Here is an 18,611-nt window from a genome sequence, read left to right as displayed (position 1 = left end):
ATGATAGATTGTTTGGTTCTGTTCTGGCAGAGGGGTTGGACTTGATGATCTCTTTGGGTTCCTTCCATCCCATGAGATCCTGTGATCCAATAATAATAAAAATAATAATTATAATAAAAATAATAATAACAATAATAATGGCGATGATAATGATAGATTGTTTGGTTCTGTTCTGGCAGAGGGGTTGGACTTGATGATCTCTTTGGGTTCCTTCCATCCCTTGATATCCTGTGATCCAATCATAATGATAATAACAATAACAATGATAATGGCAATAATGGTAATAACAATAATAATGGCAATGATAATGATAGATTGTATAGTCCTGTTCTTGCAGAGGAGTTAGACTCAATGATCTCCTTGGGTCCCTTCCAACCTCTGACATTCTGTGATCCAATAACAATAATGATAATTATAATAATAACAATAATAATGACAACGAATTATCAACAGTAACAACAACAACTACTACTATTATGGATGAAAGGAATGAAGTTGTATTCTCCTACCTGCTCATCACCTTACAAATAAAACTCATGCTTTTCATAAACAAAATGATTAGTCTGTTGATATTGGTATTCATAGCAGACATGCATCCCAGCCACTGTAAAGCTATTCTTAGCTATGTGATTTAAAATGTAATAACAGGAGAACACTGCAACCCAGAATATGTCATGCCTGTGTTACAGAGAAGCAAATGACATTGGGTATAGCCCTCACAGTATCACCATCAGAGTAATGGAATTGACTGATTGCTTGCTGTCATGCTCACAACTGCACACGGAATGCAAATATCTATACAAAGCTTTGGGGATTGGAAGGTGCAAGCAGAATAAGTAATGTGAATTTTATATGAGCAAGTCATAGAACTCACTGGGAAAAAAAGTTTTAGCACCCAGTCCTAAAAATTCACTTCCTAAAAGAATGGAGAGAAAATAACTGTGCCTTGCTCTGCCACCTAAATAACAGGAGAAGAGGCAAGGAGAAGATTCTTTCACAAAATCCACAAACACATTTACAGTCACAGGGTCATGGAATGTCAGGGGCTGGAATGGATCTCAGGAGGTAAAATCATAGACTCAAAGAATGTCAGGGGCTGGAAGGGACCTCGAAAGATCGTCTGGTCCAGACTCCCTGCCAGAGCAGGATCACCTTGGCCTGGCTCAGGAACAGTGTGGCCAGCAGGACAAGGGAGATTCTTCTGCTCCTGTGCTCAGCACTGCTCAGGCCACACCTTGAGTGCTGTGTCCAATTCTGGGCTCCTCAGTTCAAAAGAGATGTTGAGGTGCTGGAATGTGCCCAGAGAAATGCAATGAAGCTGGTGAGGTTCCTGGAGCAGAGCCCTGTGAGGAGAGGCTGAGGGAGCTAGGGGTGTGCAGCCTGCAGAAGAGGAGGCTCAGGGAGACCTCACTGCTGTCTACAACACGCAGGACCTTGCACTTTGTCTTGTGGGATAACTTCTACATGTGGGGTCATGTTCAGATCACCCTCAAGGAGAAGTCAGGAGGATGTGGGGTCAGGTTCAGACGACCCCCAGGAGGGCTAACCTTTTACAATGAGAAAATATGATCATCATAATTTTTACACATCTAAGGCATAACCTATGGCGGGGGTGGGGGGGGAAGGGAATTAAACAGAAACCTAGAAATAATTCCCTTTAGTATGAAAGACTTAGTAGCACAAGAATACCATTAAATAATCATAAGCTATTTAGAGGGAAGAAACAAATATCTAATTAAGGACAAAGTAATTGGATTTTTTTTTTTATAGATTTGTGTCTATACTGCTGTAAAAAAAATAATAAAAGGAACAAGCCAGCAAGCAAAATTAAAGTTCACTGCAAATATTCTGATTCTTGAATGTAATAAAATCAGAAGATGGCTGTAGGCAATGCAAGCAGCTGAAAAACCTGAAATCATTGAGTCAACCAGGTTGGAAGGGAGCTCCAAGCTCATCCAGTCCAACCTAGCACCCAGCCCTATCCAGTCAACCAGACCATGACAACTGTGATTCTGAGTTATTGGTAGGCTAATCTTTCTTTTCCAGATGCTGTATTTTCTCCTGTGTGCAGTATTTCTACTTGGATGCAACAATAGCTCTGAATACAGCTAAACTTATAGAATTGTGGAATCAAGCAGGATGGAAGACACTTCAAGCTCATCCAGCCCAACCTAGCACCTACCTCTGTCCAATCAACAAGACCATGGTACTAAGTGCCTCATCCAGGCTTTGCTTGAACACCTCCAGCCACAGCCACTCCACCACCTTCCTGGGCAGCCCATTCCAATGCCAATCACTCTCTCTGCCAACAACTTCCTCCTAACATCCAGCCTAGACCTCTCCCAATACAACTTCAGTCTGTGTCCCCTTGCTCTATTGCTGCTTGCCTGGCAGCAGAGCCCAACCCCACCTGGCTACAGCCTCCCTTCAGGGAGTTGTAGACAGCAATGAGCTTTGCCCTGAGCCTCCTCTTTTGCAGGCTGCACACCACCAGCTCCCCCAGCCTCTCCTCTCAGGGCTGTGCTCCAGGACCCTCACCAGCTTTGTCACCCTATTCTGGACACCTTCCAGCACCTCAACATCTCTCTTGAATTGAGGGGCCCACAGCTGGACACAGCACTCAAGGTGTGGCCTGAGCAGTGCTGAGCACAGGGGCACAAGAACCTCCCTTGTCCTGCTGCCCACACTGCTCCTGAGCCAGCCCAGGATGCCATTGGCTCTTCTGCCCACCTGGGCACACTGCTGCCTCCTCTTCAGCTACTACCACCAAATTTTGCAACGCTTCTGTTTTATTCTTTTGGCACAGAGTGCAAGCAGGGGCTTCATTTAGCAATATCCAGCAGTTTGATGGATCAGCTTATTTGTTTTTTCCTCCCTTTCTCAAATGAATGAAATTAATTTCCCTTGCAGTAACTTCCACCACGCCAGCTGCTATTGTTATCACTGCGATCATCGTCGTCATTAGCAGCATAACCATAATTACATTTAGAAAGATAAATCAAGGGAGTGCAGCAGTGGGAAGACAGAGTGCCAGGACAAGGGATTGTCCTTTCTTTATGAGTCTCAATAGTACTGCTTTGTTCCATGTCTGCCTTGTGGCAGCTCATTACAGCAGGTTATTTAGTGGTCTTTGATTGTATTTGCTATAATCTCTGGGGATTTCTTGTGTCCCTCTTCTGGAAGGCGCAAATAAACAACATGAATTTATCTGCTGATATTTTCTACACCAAGTCAAAAATCAGGTTTGATTATGTGGAAATAGTTCCAAGGAACTTACTCTTTCTATTAAAAATGGAATGTTAGGGATGAGATTGAACAAGGCCAAGGGCAGGGTTCTGCACTTTGGTCACAACACCACCAAGCAGCACTACACGCTGGGGACAGAGTGACTGAGAGCAACCAGGCAGAAAGGAACCTGGGGGTGCTGGTAGTTAGTAGCTGAAGATGAGGCAACAGTGTGCCCAGGTGGGCAGCAGAGCCAATGGCATCCTGGGCTGGCTCAGGAGCAGTGTGGGCAGCAGGACAAGGGAGGTTCTTGTGCCCCTGTGCTCAGCACTGCTCAGGCCACCCCTGGAGTGCTGTGTCCATTTCTGGGCCCCTCAATTCAAGAGAGATGTTGAGGTGCTGGAAGGTGTCCAGAGAAGGGCCTGGAGCACAGCCCTGTGAGGAGAGGCTGAGGGAGCTGGGGGTGTGCAGCCTCCAGAAGAGGAGGCTCAGGGGTGACCTCATTGCTGTCTGCAGCTGCCTGCAGTGAGGTTGTAGCCAGGTAGGGTTGGGCTCTTCCGCCAGGCAACTACTAATAGAACAAGGGGTCACAGTCTCAAGTTGTGCCAGGTGAGGTCCAAGCTGGATGTTAGGAGGAAGTTGTTGTCAGAGAGAGTGATTGGCATTGGAATGGGCTGCCCAGGGAGGTGGTGGAGTCGCCATCCCTGGAGGTGTTGAAGCAAAGCCTGGATGAGGCACTTAGTGCCATGGTCTGCTTGACTGGCTAGGGCTGAGTGCTAGGTTGGACTGGATGAGCTTGGAGGTCTCTTCCAACCTGGCTGATTCTATTATCTAGTCCTCCCCTCCTGCCAAAGCATGATCACCCAGGGCAGACCACACAGGTATGCATCCAGATGGGTGTGGAAAGTCTCCAGAGCAGACTCCACGATCTACAACTCAGTTCAAGAGCAATAAGGACATACTAGAGTGTGTCTAACTGAGGACCACGAGGATGATTAAAGGACTGGAACATCTTCCCTAGGAGGAAAGACTGAGATACCTGAGGCTGTTAGTCTGGAAAAGAGAAGACTGAGAGGAGATGTTATTAATTATAGGGCTGGGTGCTAGGTTGGACTGGATGAGCTGGGAGGCCTGTTCCAACCTGCTTGATTCTATGCTTCTAATATTGTAAAATATCTAAAGGGTGGATGCCAAGAAAGGACCAGGCTCTTTTCAGTGGTTCCCTGTGACAGGACAAGGGGCAACACATACAAACTGCAACATGGGAAGTACCTCCTTTATACATGAGGACAATTTCATTGCTGAGACAGTAGGGTTGTTTAAAGAGTGAGTTGTTTGGGATCTGGAACAACTATTCCTTTTCTTCTTGATCTCACAGTATCACAGTATAATCAGAGTTGGAAGAGACCTCACAGATCATCAAGTCCAACCCTTTACCACAGAGCTCAAGGCTAGACCATGGCACCAAGTGCCACATCCAATCTTGCCTTGAACAGCTCCAGGGACGGCGACTCCACCACCTCCCCGGGCAGCCCATTCCAGTATCCAATCCTTGAGAACAACCTTGTTTTCATAACAAATTGGGATATCATTGAGCCAAAACATCTCTCATCAATCCTATTAGGTTTTTCTTCGTGCCATAAGTTTGAGAACAAACTGATTCCTCCCCTCGATCTCTGCAGTTCTATAATGTAAACTTCAGATAGGTACTTTCAAGTTATTCATTTATCTTTGCATTGCAGTGACTGCTTAATATGCTTCATACTTACCCACATTACTCCCTCCCTCCTACAAAAAAAAACCACAAGGCTGAACTTCAAGAGACATAATATTATGATATACTGCAAGGATTTCAAATGTAAAAGTAATGGTTGTGGGAATGAAACTTCAAGTTAACCACTGACAGCTATAAATATGCAGAAAAGCTGCCAGAAGTATAGCATAAGGACATTAATTAGAAAGCTGAAGAGCTATTAAAGTGGTGAAGTCTTTGTTTCTACATATTGGCAAAGTCACTGTTTGAATACTAAACAGTCCAGCTGCTGATAAAGACCTTCCCCACCTGATCTTCACCTGAGAAACAGAAAACATTTCCTGTTGAACACCAAACATTTTATCCAGTGCTATATTTAATCTACATTTGACATACAAGTGCTGAGGAGATTGAATTAAATATTTGCATATTTTGTTCAGAGAAGATTAATTTTCTAAGTAACCATTCACAGAATCACAGAATTTCTTAGATTGGAAAAGACTTTCAAGCTCATTGAGTCCAATCATCAGTTTCACACTGACAAGTCCTTGGCTAAACCAAATCCCTCAGCTCAACATCTCATCACTATGAATCACTGTGGTTGGAAAGGACCACCAGGAGCATCAGGTCCAACCTTCATCCCAGCATCCTTCATCACCAGGCCATAGCCTCAAGCACCACATCCACTCTCCTTCTAAACACCTCCAGGGATGGTGACTCCACCACCTCCCTGGGCAGCCTGTGCCAGTGCCTGACCACCTGCTCAGGAAAGAACTTCCTCCCAACAGCCAACCTAAACCTGCCCTGATGCAACTTGAGGCCATTTCCTCTTGTCTTATCATTAGGAATTTGGGAGAAGAGACCAGCTCCAGCCTCATTAAAACCTCCTTTTAGGTAGTTGTAGAGGGCAATAAGGTCCCCCCTCAGTCTCCTCCAGACTAAACAAACCCAGTTCCTTCAGCTGCTCCTCATAGGTCATGTTTGCCAGACTTCTCCCTTCTGTGCACCCACTCCAGCACCTCATTGTTAAATGATAGAATGTCAGGGGCTGGAAGGAACCTCAAAAGCTCGTCCAGACCAATCCCTCTGCCAGAGCAGGTTCACCAAGACCAGATCACACATCCTGGTGGGTTCTGAATATCACTAAAGAGGGAGACTCCACAACTTCCCTGGGCAACCTGTTCCAGTGTTCTGACACCCTCACAGGGAAAAAAAAATCCTCATGTTTAAATGACACTTCCTATGCCTCAGCTTCCACTTTTGCTTACCCCTTGTCCTGGCACTGGGCACCACCCAGCAGAGCCTGGCTCCAGCCTCCTGGCACTCACCTGCACATATTTATAACCATTGATGAGTTCACCTTTCAAACTCTTCCTCTCCAAGCTGAAGAGCCCAGTGTTGTCTTGCTGGCCCTAGTTTGCCAGAGAACACAGATTAGGGATCATCTGGTGCATTTCTGCTCTTCTCTTAGTCCCTCAGGAAGGAAGAACACTAAAAGCTGCCTTAAGTGTGTTCACAGAAGGATGTTGAATAGAGTGGCAGAGTACAGTCAAGCCATGAGCCACTACAGTAGGAAACTTAGAGCTGTCTATTACTATCTGTAGAATAATAAATTCAAAGTGCTCAAGGTTTCTCTCACTGGCCAGAAAAAAAATTCCTCCTCCTGTTCCTCTTAATTTCTTCCTTGCCCTTTTTTGATTATCACTTTACAGCCTTTAGGGCTTTTCCTGCTGTCAGAAGTTAAAATATACCGTTATTTATAACACTGGGGGAAAGACAGGGGGGAAAAAAAGGTTAGAGGAACTCCTGAGCATGCTAATGGACCTTTTGCTGTTTCATTTAAGACTTTTCACATCACTGCGCACTCCTGAGACAGGAGAACAGTGAAGAGGTGATTTGCCTAACAAACCTGGTGGCCTTCTATGAACAGGTCACAACATTCATAGATGAAGGTGGCAACTGATGGCATTTACCTGGACCTGAGCAAGGCCTCTGACACTGTCCCACAGCACATCCTGGTCTCCAAGCTGGTGACACATGAGTTTGATGGGTGGGCCACTGGATGGATAAAGAACTGGCTTGAGGGCTGCACCCAAAGAGTGCCTGTCAATGGCTCCATGGCCAAGTGCAGACCAGAGACAAGTGTGATGCAGCAGAAAGGCTGGAGGGCAGAGATGCCAGCCAGAGGGACCTGGACAGGCTGCGCAAGCCAATCTCATAGGGTTCAACAAGACCAAGTGCAAAGTCCTGCAGCTGGGTGGAGGCAATGCCAAGCACAAATCCAGGCTGGGCAGTGAGTGGCTGGAGAGCAGCCCTGAGGAGAGGGACTTTGGGGTGCTGCTGGAGGAGAAGATCAACAGGAGCCAGCAGTGTGCAATTGCAGCCCAGAAAGCCAAGCAGAGCCTGGGCTGCAGCAGCAGCAATGTGGCCAGCAGGGCCAGGGAGGGGATTCTTCCCTTCTGCTGTGCCCTGCTGAGACCCCACCTGGAGTACTGCATCCAGCTCTGGAGCCTTCACTACAAGAAGAATGTGGAGGTGCTGGAGTGTGTCCAGAGAAGGGCCACAAGGCTGCTCAGAGGGGTGCAGCAGCTCTGCTGTTAGCACGGACTGAAAGAATTTGGGCTATGAAGTCTGGAGAGGAGGAGGCTCCCAGGTGACCTCCTTGTGGCCTTTCAGTACCTGAAAGGTGGCTACAAAAATCTGGGGAGGGACTTTTTAGGCTGTCAGGGAGTGACAGGACTGGGGGCTAATGGAGCAAAACTGGAGGTGGGGAGATTCAGCCTGAATGTGAGGAGGATGTGTTCAGCATGAGAGTGATGAGAGGCTGGAATGGGTTGCCCAGGGAGGTGGCTGAGGCCCCATGCCTGGAGGTGTTTGAGGCCAGGCTGGCTGAGGCTATGGGAAGCCTGCTCTAGAGTAGGGTGTCCCTGGGCATGGCAGGGGGGTTGGAACTGGCTGCTCCTTGTGGTCCCTTCCAACCCTGACAAATCCTATGATTCCCTAAAATCAAATCCATCCCCAGCAGTTAATGCATCACTAATATGAGCATTGCCTTCTACGACCCCTTAGCTTCATGAACTGCCTCTGGTCTACAGCAAACTCTTCTCAGGAGCTCCTTTTACTCTCTACTTAAATAATGAACTGATTGTTAATAGGCAGTTAAAAATAATTTCAATATGAATTACAAACAAAGAAAAGAACTGAGGAGTTTCCTTTAACACATGCAATGAAATCAAATCAAATCTATAGGAAGGTGTTTGGATGGAGTGGATCATCCATCTATTAACACCTGGATAATACCCCAACCGGGTCCACAAATTGATTTGCCAGCACTGCCTTCCCAAAGTAATCTGATTGAATTCAGAGAGGGGAAAAAAATGAAAATGAATGAAGGAAGAAGGGAACTATCTGTGTTTAATCTTCAGTTCCATCAGAAATCGATTAACTAGCTGACTTTGGGTCCAAAAGAATTAATTATACTCAGCCTCCGGTATAATTAACAGCACTATGGCCATCTCCCCAAATATTCATTAAACAGCCAGGAACAATATGAAATTCCAATTAAAACTGGAAAAGTGATTAAATAGAAGTAGTCATCTCTAAAAAGGAATCGCACTGCATCTGAGATGAAATCATTTAAGCAATGCAAAATATGGAAATGCATTTTGTGTTACATTTAATTATCATTAATTCCAGTGCTGCAAGCTGGCAGCTATTTTAGGCTCGTTAGAAAAACTCCAGTGGGCTGGGGTTTTAATGGAAATCAATCCTCATTGGAATAATGGGAATGTGAGTCAAACTTATGGGAAGTTTAGTTCTCAAACCCAACTTTTCTTTCTGGTTCTGCTGGGCTGAGGATGTTTGCATCCTGCGGCACAGCTACCATTAATTAAGGTTGCAAAACAAGAAAGGAGAAATAGTCACCTAGAGGGGAAAGGAAAGAGGGAGAAGAGGGAGGAGTTTCAATATGTGCTTTGTAATCCCTGTTTTCCAACGCTCCTACACCTTGTGTCTGAACCCTGTGGAGCTTAATAATGCTGCCACTTGGTGGCTTGGATTGGTTTGCAGATTTCACTCCCCTGTAATTTTACCTTCCTATATTTGGTACATCAGCCTTGGGAATTTCAATACCAGCGAGCCACCAAAAGTCAAGCTTCTCTGGCTTCACATCTCTTGCATGGCATGGCATGGCATGGCATTGCATTGCACTTCATTTCATTTCATTTCATTTCATTTCATTTCATTTCATTTCATTTCATTTCATTTTGTTCTGTTTTATTTTGGTTTATTTAGTTTAATTTTATTTTATTTGACTTAATTTTTATTTTCCTTTATTTTGTTTTATTTCATTTTATTGCTTTGCTTTTCATTTTATTTAGTTTTATTTCATTTTATTGTACTTTGGTTGATTTTATGTACTGGTTTGCTTTTTATTTTGTTTTATTAAGTTTTATTTCATTTTATTTTACTTTATTTTATTTTATTTTATGCTATTTTATTTCATTTTATTGCCTTGCTTTCTATTTTGTTTTATCTAGTTTTATTTCATTTTATCTAGTTTTATTTCATTTTATCTTACTTCATTTTATTTTATTTTACTTTATTTTGTTTTATTTCATTTTATTGCCTTGCTTTTTATTTTGTTTTATTTAGTTTCATTTCATTTTATTTTACTTAATTTTACTTTACTTTATTTTATTGGTTTGCTTTTTATTTTGTTTTATTTAGTTTTATTTCATTTTATTTTACTTAATTTTATTTTTCTTTATTTTGTTTTATTTAATTTTATTGGTTTGCTTTTCATTTTGTTTCATTCAGTTCTATTTCATTTTACTTTACTTTGGTTTATTTTATTCTATTAGTTTGCTTTTTATTTTGTTTTATTTAGTTTTATTTTATTTTACTTTGGTTTATTTTATTTTATTCTATTGATTCACTTTTTATTTTGTTTTATTTAGTTTTAATTTATTTTACTTTGATTTATTCTATTGGTTTGCTTTTCATTTTGTTTTATTTAGTTTTATTTCATTTTATTTTACTTTGGTTAATTTTATTCTATTGGTTCACTTTTTATTTTGCTTTATTTAGTTTTATTTAATTTTATTTTACTTAATTTTATTTTATTTTACTTTATTTAGTTTTATTTCATTTTATTTTACTTTGGTTAATTTTATTCTATTGGTTCACTTTTTATTTTGTTTTATTTCACTTTATTTTACTTAATTTTATTTTATTTTACTTTATTTACTTTTATTTCATTTTATTTTACTTTGGTTAATTTTATTCTATTGGTTCACTTTTTATTTTGCTTTATTTAATTTTATTTTATTTATATTTTACTTAATTTTATTTTATTCTACTGGTTTGTTTTTTATTTTGCTTTATTCAGTTTTATTTCATTTTATTTTACTTTGTTTTATTTTACTCTATTGGTTTGCTTTTTATTTTGTTTTATTTAGTTTTATTTCATTTTATTTTACTTTATATTGGTTTATTTTATTGATTTGCTTTTTTGTTTTGTTTTATTTCGCGCTCTTTCATTTTGGTTTTTTTTTGTTTTGATTCATTTTATTTTTTTTCTTTCTTTAGTTTTTTTTTTTAATCTTGTTTTATTTATTCCTCAATTTTTATCTTGATTTTCCCCCTTATTTTATTTATTTTTTTAAAATATGGTATTTTACTGTTTTGGTTTGGTTTATTTTATGTTTTATTTTCTTATTAATTTTTCATTTTCTTTTTCTTTTCTTTTTTAATTTTATTTTTTCTCTAGTTTTATTTTTCTTTTTTACTTTTGAGTTTTTAAATTTATCTTAATTTTATTCTATTGTTTTATTTCATGTTGGTTTTTCTTTTTTTTCATTCCATTTTATTGTTTTATTTCACATTTTGTATTATTTTCTTTTATTTTTTGTTTTCTTTTCTTTTCTTTTCTTTTTATTTTCTTTTTCTTTTTTTATTTATATTTATTTTAATTTTATTTTTTCTCTTATTTTTACTTTTATATTTTGATTTATATTTCTTTTCATTTTATTTTATTGTTTTATTGTATGATTTATTTTGTCTTTTTTGTTTTATTTTATTTTTTAATTTTTATTTTATTTTTAATTTTTTCTTTTATTATATTTTTTGACTATTTAATTTATATTTCTTTTCATTTTATCTTATTGTTTCATTTTGTGTTGTATTTTGCTTATTTTTTGTTTTATTTTATTTTATTTTTAGTAATTTTTATCTTCTTTTATTTTTATTCTTTACCTTTTTTTAACTTTATTTTTCACTTTTTTATTTTTCTTTAATTTGTTATTTTATTTTATGCTTTATTTTGTCTTGTTTTATTTTTTGTTTTTATTTTTATTTTTATTTTTTATTTTTATTTTTCATTTTATTTTATCTTTTATTCTTCTTTTTTATTTGTTATATTTTTTTACTTTTCCAAAATTGTATTGCATTATTTTATTTTAATTTTAGTTTTGTTTTATTTTATTTGTGCTTTCTTTTGATTTTGTTTTTCAATTTTATTGTTTCTCTTGTTTTAGTTTATTTTATTTCATTTTTAAAATTTATTTCTCTCTTTTTTTATTTTAATTTTAAATGTTTGTGGTTTTTTTAACTTTATTTTTATTTATTTTATTTCACTTCATATCATTTGACTTCATTTTTTAATTCAAGTATCATAAACATTCCCATTTTAACCCCTTCTCTAATTCCAGCAAATTAAAAGTAACATTACCTTCAAAATAAAGTAACTTGGCCATGTCTATGTCTTACACCAAGGATTATACAGAATGAACCACACTGCTGGCAGAACCTATGGAGAGAGAAGCCCAAGCTGAAAGATTCCATTGGGTGGAAGGGAGTAACTGGAGCAGTTTGACTCCTGGGCAAGATTCACTCTGCAGAAACTCATGGAGTTTTGATCTGCTCTTGACAGCAATTGCCAAATGATCTCCCTGTCCTTATCTAGACACAGGAGCCTTTAATTGTATTTTCTGTCCATCTGAGGAGGAGGAAACAGAGTGGCTTTCATAGAATCATAGCATCAACCAGGTTGGAAGAGACCTCCAAGCTCATCCAGTCCAACCTAGCACCCAGCCCTATCCAGTCAACCAGACCATGGCACTAAGTGCCTCATCCAGGCCTTTTTCTTGAACACCTCCAGGGATGGAGACTCCACCACCTCCAAACAAAAAAAGGCAGAAGTACTCAAAACACAGGAAACTTAGTAATGTAGGAAGTTTTTCAGCAGAGAAGACAAAGCCCTAATTAAAAGATAAAACTAGCTAAATGAACTCTAAGTTTTCTCCACTTGAGGACCAGAAGCAATGGAATGGAGAGTGTCACTTTTACAGCTGCAACAGGTGGCACAGAAAAAGTTCTCTCCTTTAAAGCAGCATTGTCAGTCAGATGTCTACTACAAAGTGAAATCAAGTCTCTCCCAAAAATTGAATGACTATTGCTCTACAGATGTCCAAAAGGCTCCAAAGAAGCATTTCATCCCCTTAACTAGATAAAAAACCCTGCTGAAGGTGCAGTTGATAGCTTTGAAATAGATTTAATCATAAAGTTCTGCTGTTTTCTCAAAGCATACTATTTATGTCTATTCATATTGAACTCCTTTGAGGGCAACATTAAGAAGCTGGAAGTAATCTAATTATGCATCCTCCTGCAAATTGGCAGCATTTCCCCTACTGGAAGGCCTGTTGTTCTTGTATTGATTTAATAAAGTAGCATGCTTTATTTATACAGCACATTACCTGAATGGGTACTCATCTGTAATGGTAATTGGAGGTTAATAGAACCTGGATCTTAGACCTGGTTCAACTCAGCTACTTGCTATTAGAGTTGGAGACACTCATTTATCCAGCCAAGTAACACTCATCTCTCCCACTTGAGGAGCAGAAGCAGCTTCTCAGAGCCTGGTCTATAGAATCAACCAGGTTGGAAGAGATCTCCAAGCTCATCCAGTCCAATCTAGCACCCAGCCCTGGACAGTCAACCAGACCATGGCACTAAGTGCCTCAGCCAGGCTTTTCTTGAGCACCCCCAGGGACGGTGACTCCGCCACCTCCCTGGGCAGCCCATTCCAATGCCAATCACTCTCTCTGACAACAACTTCCTCCTTACATCCAGCCTAGACCTCTCCCAGCACAGCTTGAGACTGTGTCCCCTTCTTCTGTTGCTGGGAGCCTGGCAGCAGAGCCCAACCCTACCTGGCTACAGCCTCCCTTCAGGTAGTTGTAAACAGCAATGAGCTCTGCCCTGAGCCTCCTCTTCTGCAGGCCACACCCCCCCAGCTCCCTCAGCCTCTCCTCACAGGGTTTGTGTTCCAGGCCCCTCACCAGCTTTGTTGCCCTTCTCTGGACACCTTCCAGTACCTCAACATCTCTCTTGAATTGAGGAGCCCAGAACTGGACACAGCACTCAAGCTGTGGCCTGAGCAGTGCTGAGCACAGGGGCACAAGAACCTCCCTTGTCCTGCTGCCCACACTGCTCCTGAGCCAGCCCAGGATGCAACTGGCTCTGCTGCCCACCTGGGCACACTGTTGCTTCATTCTCAACCTACTCTCTACCAGTACAGGATCACAGGATCACAGGATCACAGGATATTAGGGGTTAGAAGGGACCTAAGGAGATCATCAAGTCCAACCCCCCTGCCAGAGCAGGACAATCCTATCTAACACAGATCACACAGGAACACATCCAGACAGGCCTTCAAAGGCTCCAGAGAAGGAGACTCCACAACCTCTCTGGGCTGTTCCCCAGTACCTCCAGGTCCCTTTCCTCATGGCTGCTCTCAGCCACTCTGTCCCCAGCCTGCAGTGCTGCTTGGGGTTGTTGTGGCCAAAGTGCAGAACCTGCCCTTGGCCTTGTTCAGTCTCATCCCCTTGGCCTCTGCCCACCCATGCAGCCTGGCCAGGTCCCTCTGCAGGCCTCTCCTACCTTCCAACAGCTCCACAGCTGCTCCTAGCTTGGTGTCACCTGCAAACTGACTGATGTTGGACTCAATCCCTTGTCCAGATCATCAATAAAGATGTTGAACAGGCCTGGGCCCAGCACTCCCAGTCCGGGGGAGCCACAACAGTTTCAGACTCGGCTGTCATAACTCTGAGGGCAGGAAGCACACATCAGAATGTGCTTGTCGTTGTTAGGAGAATGATTTAGGATGAAAAATCAACCCAGGCCTAAATTCACACAAATCACTGAATGGTTTAGGTTGGAAGGGCCCTCAAGGATCAGCCAGTTCCAAGCCCCGACCATCGGCAGGGACACCTCCCACTGGAACAGGCCGCTCAAGGCCTTGTTCAACCCGGCCCTGAACACCTCCAGGCAGGGAGCAGCCACAACCCCCCCGGGCAGCCTGTGCCAGTCTCTCACCACCCTCACTGTGAAGAACTTCCTCCCAACATCGAGTTTGAACCTCCCCACTGCCAGTTTAAACCCCTTACCTCTCATCCTGTCATTATTAGATCGTGCAAACAGTCCCTCCTCAGTCTTCCTGGAGCCTCCCCTCAGCTCCTGCAAGGCCACTCCAAGGTCTCCTCCAAGCCTTCTCCTCTCCAGGCTGCACAGCCCCAACTCTCTCAGCCTGTGCTCACAGCAGAGCTGCTGCAGCCCTCTCAGCATCTTGGTGGCCTCCTCTGCACTGGCTCCAACACTTCCATGTGCTGCTTGTGCTGGGGGCTCCAGAACTGCCCCCAGGGCTGCAGGTGGGGTGTGAGGAGAGCAGAGCCAAGGGGCAGAATCCCCTCCCTTGCCCTGTGCCCACACTGCTCTGGCTGCAACCCAGCACAGGGTTGTGTCTGGGCTGCACTCCCACTGCCTGCAACCCAGCACAGGGTTGTGTCTGGGCTGCACTCACACTGCCTGCTCCAAGCTGGGGGTTGGAGTTTTGACTGGAACCAGACAATATAAGGGAGTGAAAGGAGATCTTTACAAGGGAGGGCACAACCAGGTGTTTGGCATATGCTTATCAGGGTGGGAAAGGCAAATGAGAGGGTGTAAAAGATGAGCTTACCAATAATTTGCTTTTCTAAAGCTTTCAGTGGAAATGCATGATATTCTGGCCACCAAATGTGAAATAGATTCAACTACAACAGTGTGGGTGGAAAACTGCTTAGGAAAAGTGATTCCAGAGACTAATTATCAGTAACTCATTGTTTTAATGAAAGGATTCGTTGTTTGAAACTCCACCTGACAGAGGATGGAAGAGAATGTTTATTATGGGATATTCTGGTAAAAATAAAAGCTGGAAGGGACTATAGGGACAGTGAAGGGCAGGACTCAAGTTTTAGATAAGCTCTAATTTGTGAGATAATAAAAACACTCCAAACAATAAAGACAATAAAAAAATATTGTCTGTGCAGGAACAAGCAACTAAAGAAATCATAGAATCAACCAGGTTGGAAGAGACCTCTAAGATCATCCAGTCCAACCTAAGAAATCATAGAATCAAGCAGGATGGAAGAGACCTCCATGCTCATCCAGTCCAACCTAAGAAATCATAGAATCAAGCAGGATGGAAGAGACCTCCAAGCTCATCCAGTCCAACCTAGCACCCAGCCCCATTCAATCAACTATACCATGCAGGAAGAGGTGTAATAAAATAGATAGCACAGTAGCAGAAGGGGATTTATAATAGATCATAAATTGAACAGGGTAAGAATTTCACATTCTAACTACAGGAGGCATGTGCCATACTGGGAATTGTTAATATCAATCTATTCCACTGTCCCCAAAATTAGGCAGGCAGGCATCAGCTTCATTACTCTGCTCAGTCTTGGCTGTGGTACCTCAGAAAATGTAGATCAGTGTGAGCAAGTCTAGAAGAAAGCAATGAGGTTAATCACAGGGTTTCAAATTGTGATTGACCCGAGAGAAAAAGATGAAATAATGAGGTGTGATTTGCCTTTCTTTTAGACTGAGAGTTAGCTGGCAACTCTTTGAAGAATGCCTTTGCAGACCAAATGATGATAAATGGCCTTAAACTGCGAGTTAGTCACTGCTTAGGTTTTAAACATTATCATCTGTCTGGTTGATTATGTGGTCAAGTTTTTGTTACAGTAGAATTTGATTTACTCTTGGAAAGAAACTATCTGATTTTCAAAATCCTTGCCAGATTATATTTCTGCTTTACTGAAGCCCTAGAAATTTAACTTGTCATGGAGAAGCTGGCACCAGCAACAAGGCATCAGCAAAAAAAGAAGTGGGGCTTGGAGGAAATAACTGCTTATATAAGAAGCAGCATTAAATGGTGTCTTATCTGGTAGGATGTTGATGGAAGGAAATGAGACCTCACAGCATGCAGAGTGCTAGCAGGAAAGATATGTTTAATCAGCACTGGGTGACAAGGGGAGGTCATCCCCCAAAGCCTATGCACATCTTCACCTTGTTCAGGTGAAATATCGATGCTACAAAATCATACCTTTTCAGTACAGAAGTAGGGTTATTGCAATTAGTTCTGGGAATAGGTGGAGTTATGACAATCAGTTCCTGGAACTCATTTCCATCCTGTCCCACATCTTCATGCATGCTCATTGCCACCTGGTGGTCTCCTTTTGGGGTCTTTGGGAGGAAGGCTGATGTCTTTCTCAGTCTGATCTTTCTTCCTTCCTGGAATCAATCTACCTTTCTTCCACCTGGCATCAGTTGTGGGTGAAATTCTTGGCTGGAGTCTCCCATGTTCTCATCTTTGAATACAGCATTCTTCTTCTCCATGAGGATGTTTCAAGACCCTCTCAAGCTTAACCCCCTTCCTTTGTGTTTATCTGATTGATGATGCTTGATATCACTGCTCACACAGTTAATCATTTAACTAGGTTCCTACACACTGTGTTCTTTGTCCCATATCAATGTCACACAGGATGAGTTAAAAGCTGGTGAGGGGATTGGAGCACAGCTCTATGAGGGGTGAACCCCAAACAATGCGAGTAAGGAATTCAACTGGAGCTCTTCTCCCTCTGCATTGAACAGCAGCAAAGGGAGGGGTCTTGTTTCTCAATATGACAATTAAAAAGGCACTGTTGTTTCAAACTAATTTCCATTTCAGAGCCTTTTTCTTTCAGGCAGGACTAACACATTTTGGAAGTTCAAAGAGAAAGAAAGAGACACAAACGCATTGTACGACAATTTCCTTCTATTTGGGGATGTAGCTTCGGCTCCTGGAACTGATTAAAAGTGGCTGTGACATTTTTGTCTTTGACTTGCATGATACATCACCCTGCCAGATTCCCTCTTTGGAAATGAGAAGTCCCCATTGTAGCTGTGTTTTCTTTTACAAACATTCATCAGTAAAGATAATTGCAGCTTCTGTTTCTAAATCAGTCACCAATGAGATCAGCTTGTCCTTATACAGCTTTTTAGGGATGAGAAAGCATTTATTGTTAACTCTGTCTCAAGCCCTTATATTTTATCCCCCACAATGGACTAACAGAAGCAGAATCTCAGAATTGTCAAGGTCAGAAAAGACCTCAAGGATCATCTCACTTCAGACTCCCTGCTATGGGCAGGGACATCTCACACTAGATCAGATTGTAGTGAGGTAGGGGTCAGTCTCTTCACCTGGGCAACCAGCAACAGAACAAGGGAACACAGGCTCAAGTTGTGCCATGGGAAGTGTAGGATGGATGTTAGGAGGAAGCTGTTGGCAGAGAGAGTGATTGGCATTGGAATGGGCTGCCCGGGGAGGTAGTGGAGTCACCGTCCCTGGAGGTGTTCAAGCAAAGCTTGGATGGGGCACTTAATACTACAGTCTGGTTGACTGGCTAGGGATGGGTGCTAGGTTGGACTGATGAGCTTGGAGCTCTCTTTCACCCTGGTTGATTCTATGCTCAGAGCCCCATCCAGCCTGGCCTTAAAAAATTCCCGTGATGAGGCTTCCACCACCTCCCTGGGCAACCTGCTCCAGTGTTTCACCACCCTCATGTTGAACAATTTCTTCCTAACATCTAATCTAAATCCCTCCTCCTCTAGCTTGAATCCATTCCCTCTAAACCTGTAACTAAACTGCACCCTAAAAAGTCCCTTCCCAGCTTTATTGTAGACTCCCTTGAGATACTGGAAGGCCACAATAAGGTTTCTTCAGAGCCTTCTCTTCTCCAGACTGAACAGATTGAGAGTTTTCTTGTCAAGCAAGTGGAACAATTTTGAGCTCACAGGTTTTTTATTAAGAAAGAAATATCAGACATAAACCTAACTAAGAATCTTTCTTTACTCACAACCTGCAGTGTGTGCCAAGTGCAATTAAGAGAGACATCATAAATCCAAGACTCCAGTTTTGTGATAAGAGGTTAGAAATATTGATGAGAGACAAAACAGGTCTTTTTCATTATTAAACCTGATTGGATTGTCAATAGTCCTAACAATTACATGAAATATTGGTATTGAGGGATGAGGTTTTTTTCCTCTTGCATGAACTTTGTTAACTTGAGTTACTTCCATAATATTTTCATCATGTGTTTAAATAAGGACCTAGGCAATTACTTCTTACTCCTACAAAAAATAAAGAGCTAGGCCAGGGGAAGAATCTGTAGTCATTTTGTTATCAGGTTAGCTGCAGGCTTTTTTTGAGGGGCTGTTCCTTCATGTATCTGCACAACTCTTTCCCAAAGGATTTTCATCCTTGGCCAAGAGTACA

This window comes from Pogoniulus pusillus, chromosome 10 (genome assembly GCF_015220805.1).
Source record: "Pogoniulus pusillus isolate bPogPus1 chromosome 10, bPogPus1.pri, whole genome shotgun sequence".
Taxonomy (NCBI): domain Eukaryota; kingdom Metazoa; phylum Chordata; class Aves; order Piciformes; family Lybiidae; genus Pogoniulus; species Pogoniulus pusillus.
The sequence above is the reverse complement of the archived record's forward strand: the minus strand, read 5'-3'. Positions refer to the sequence as shown.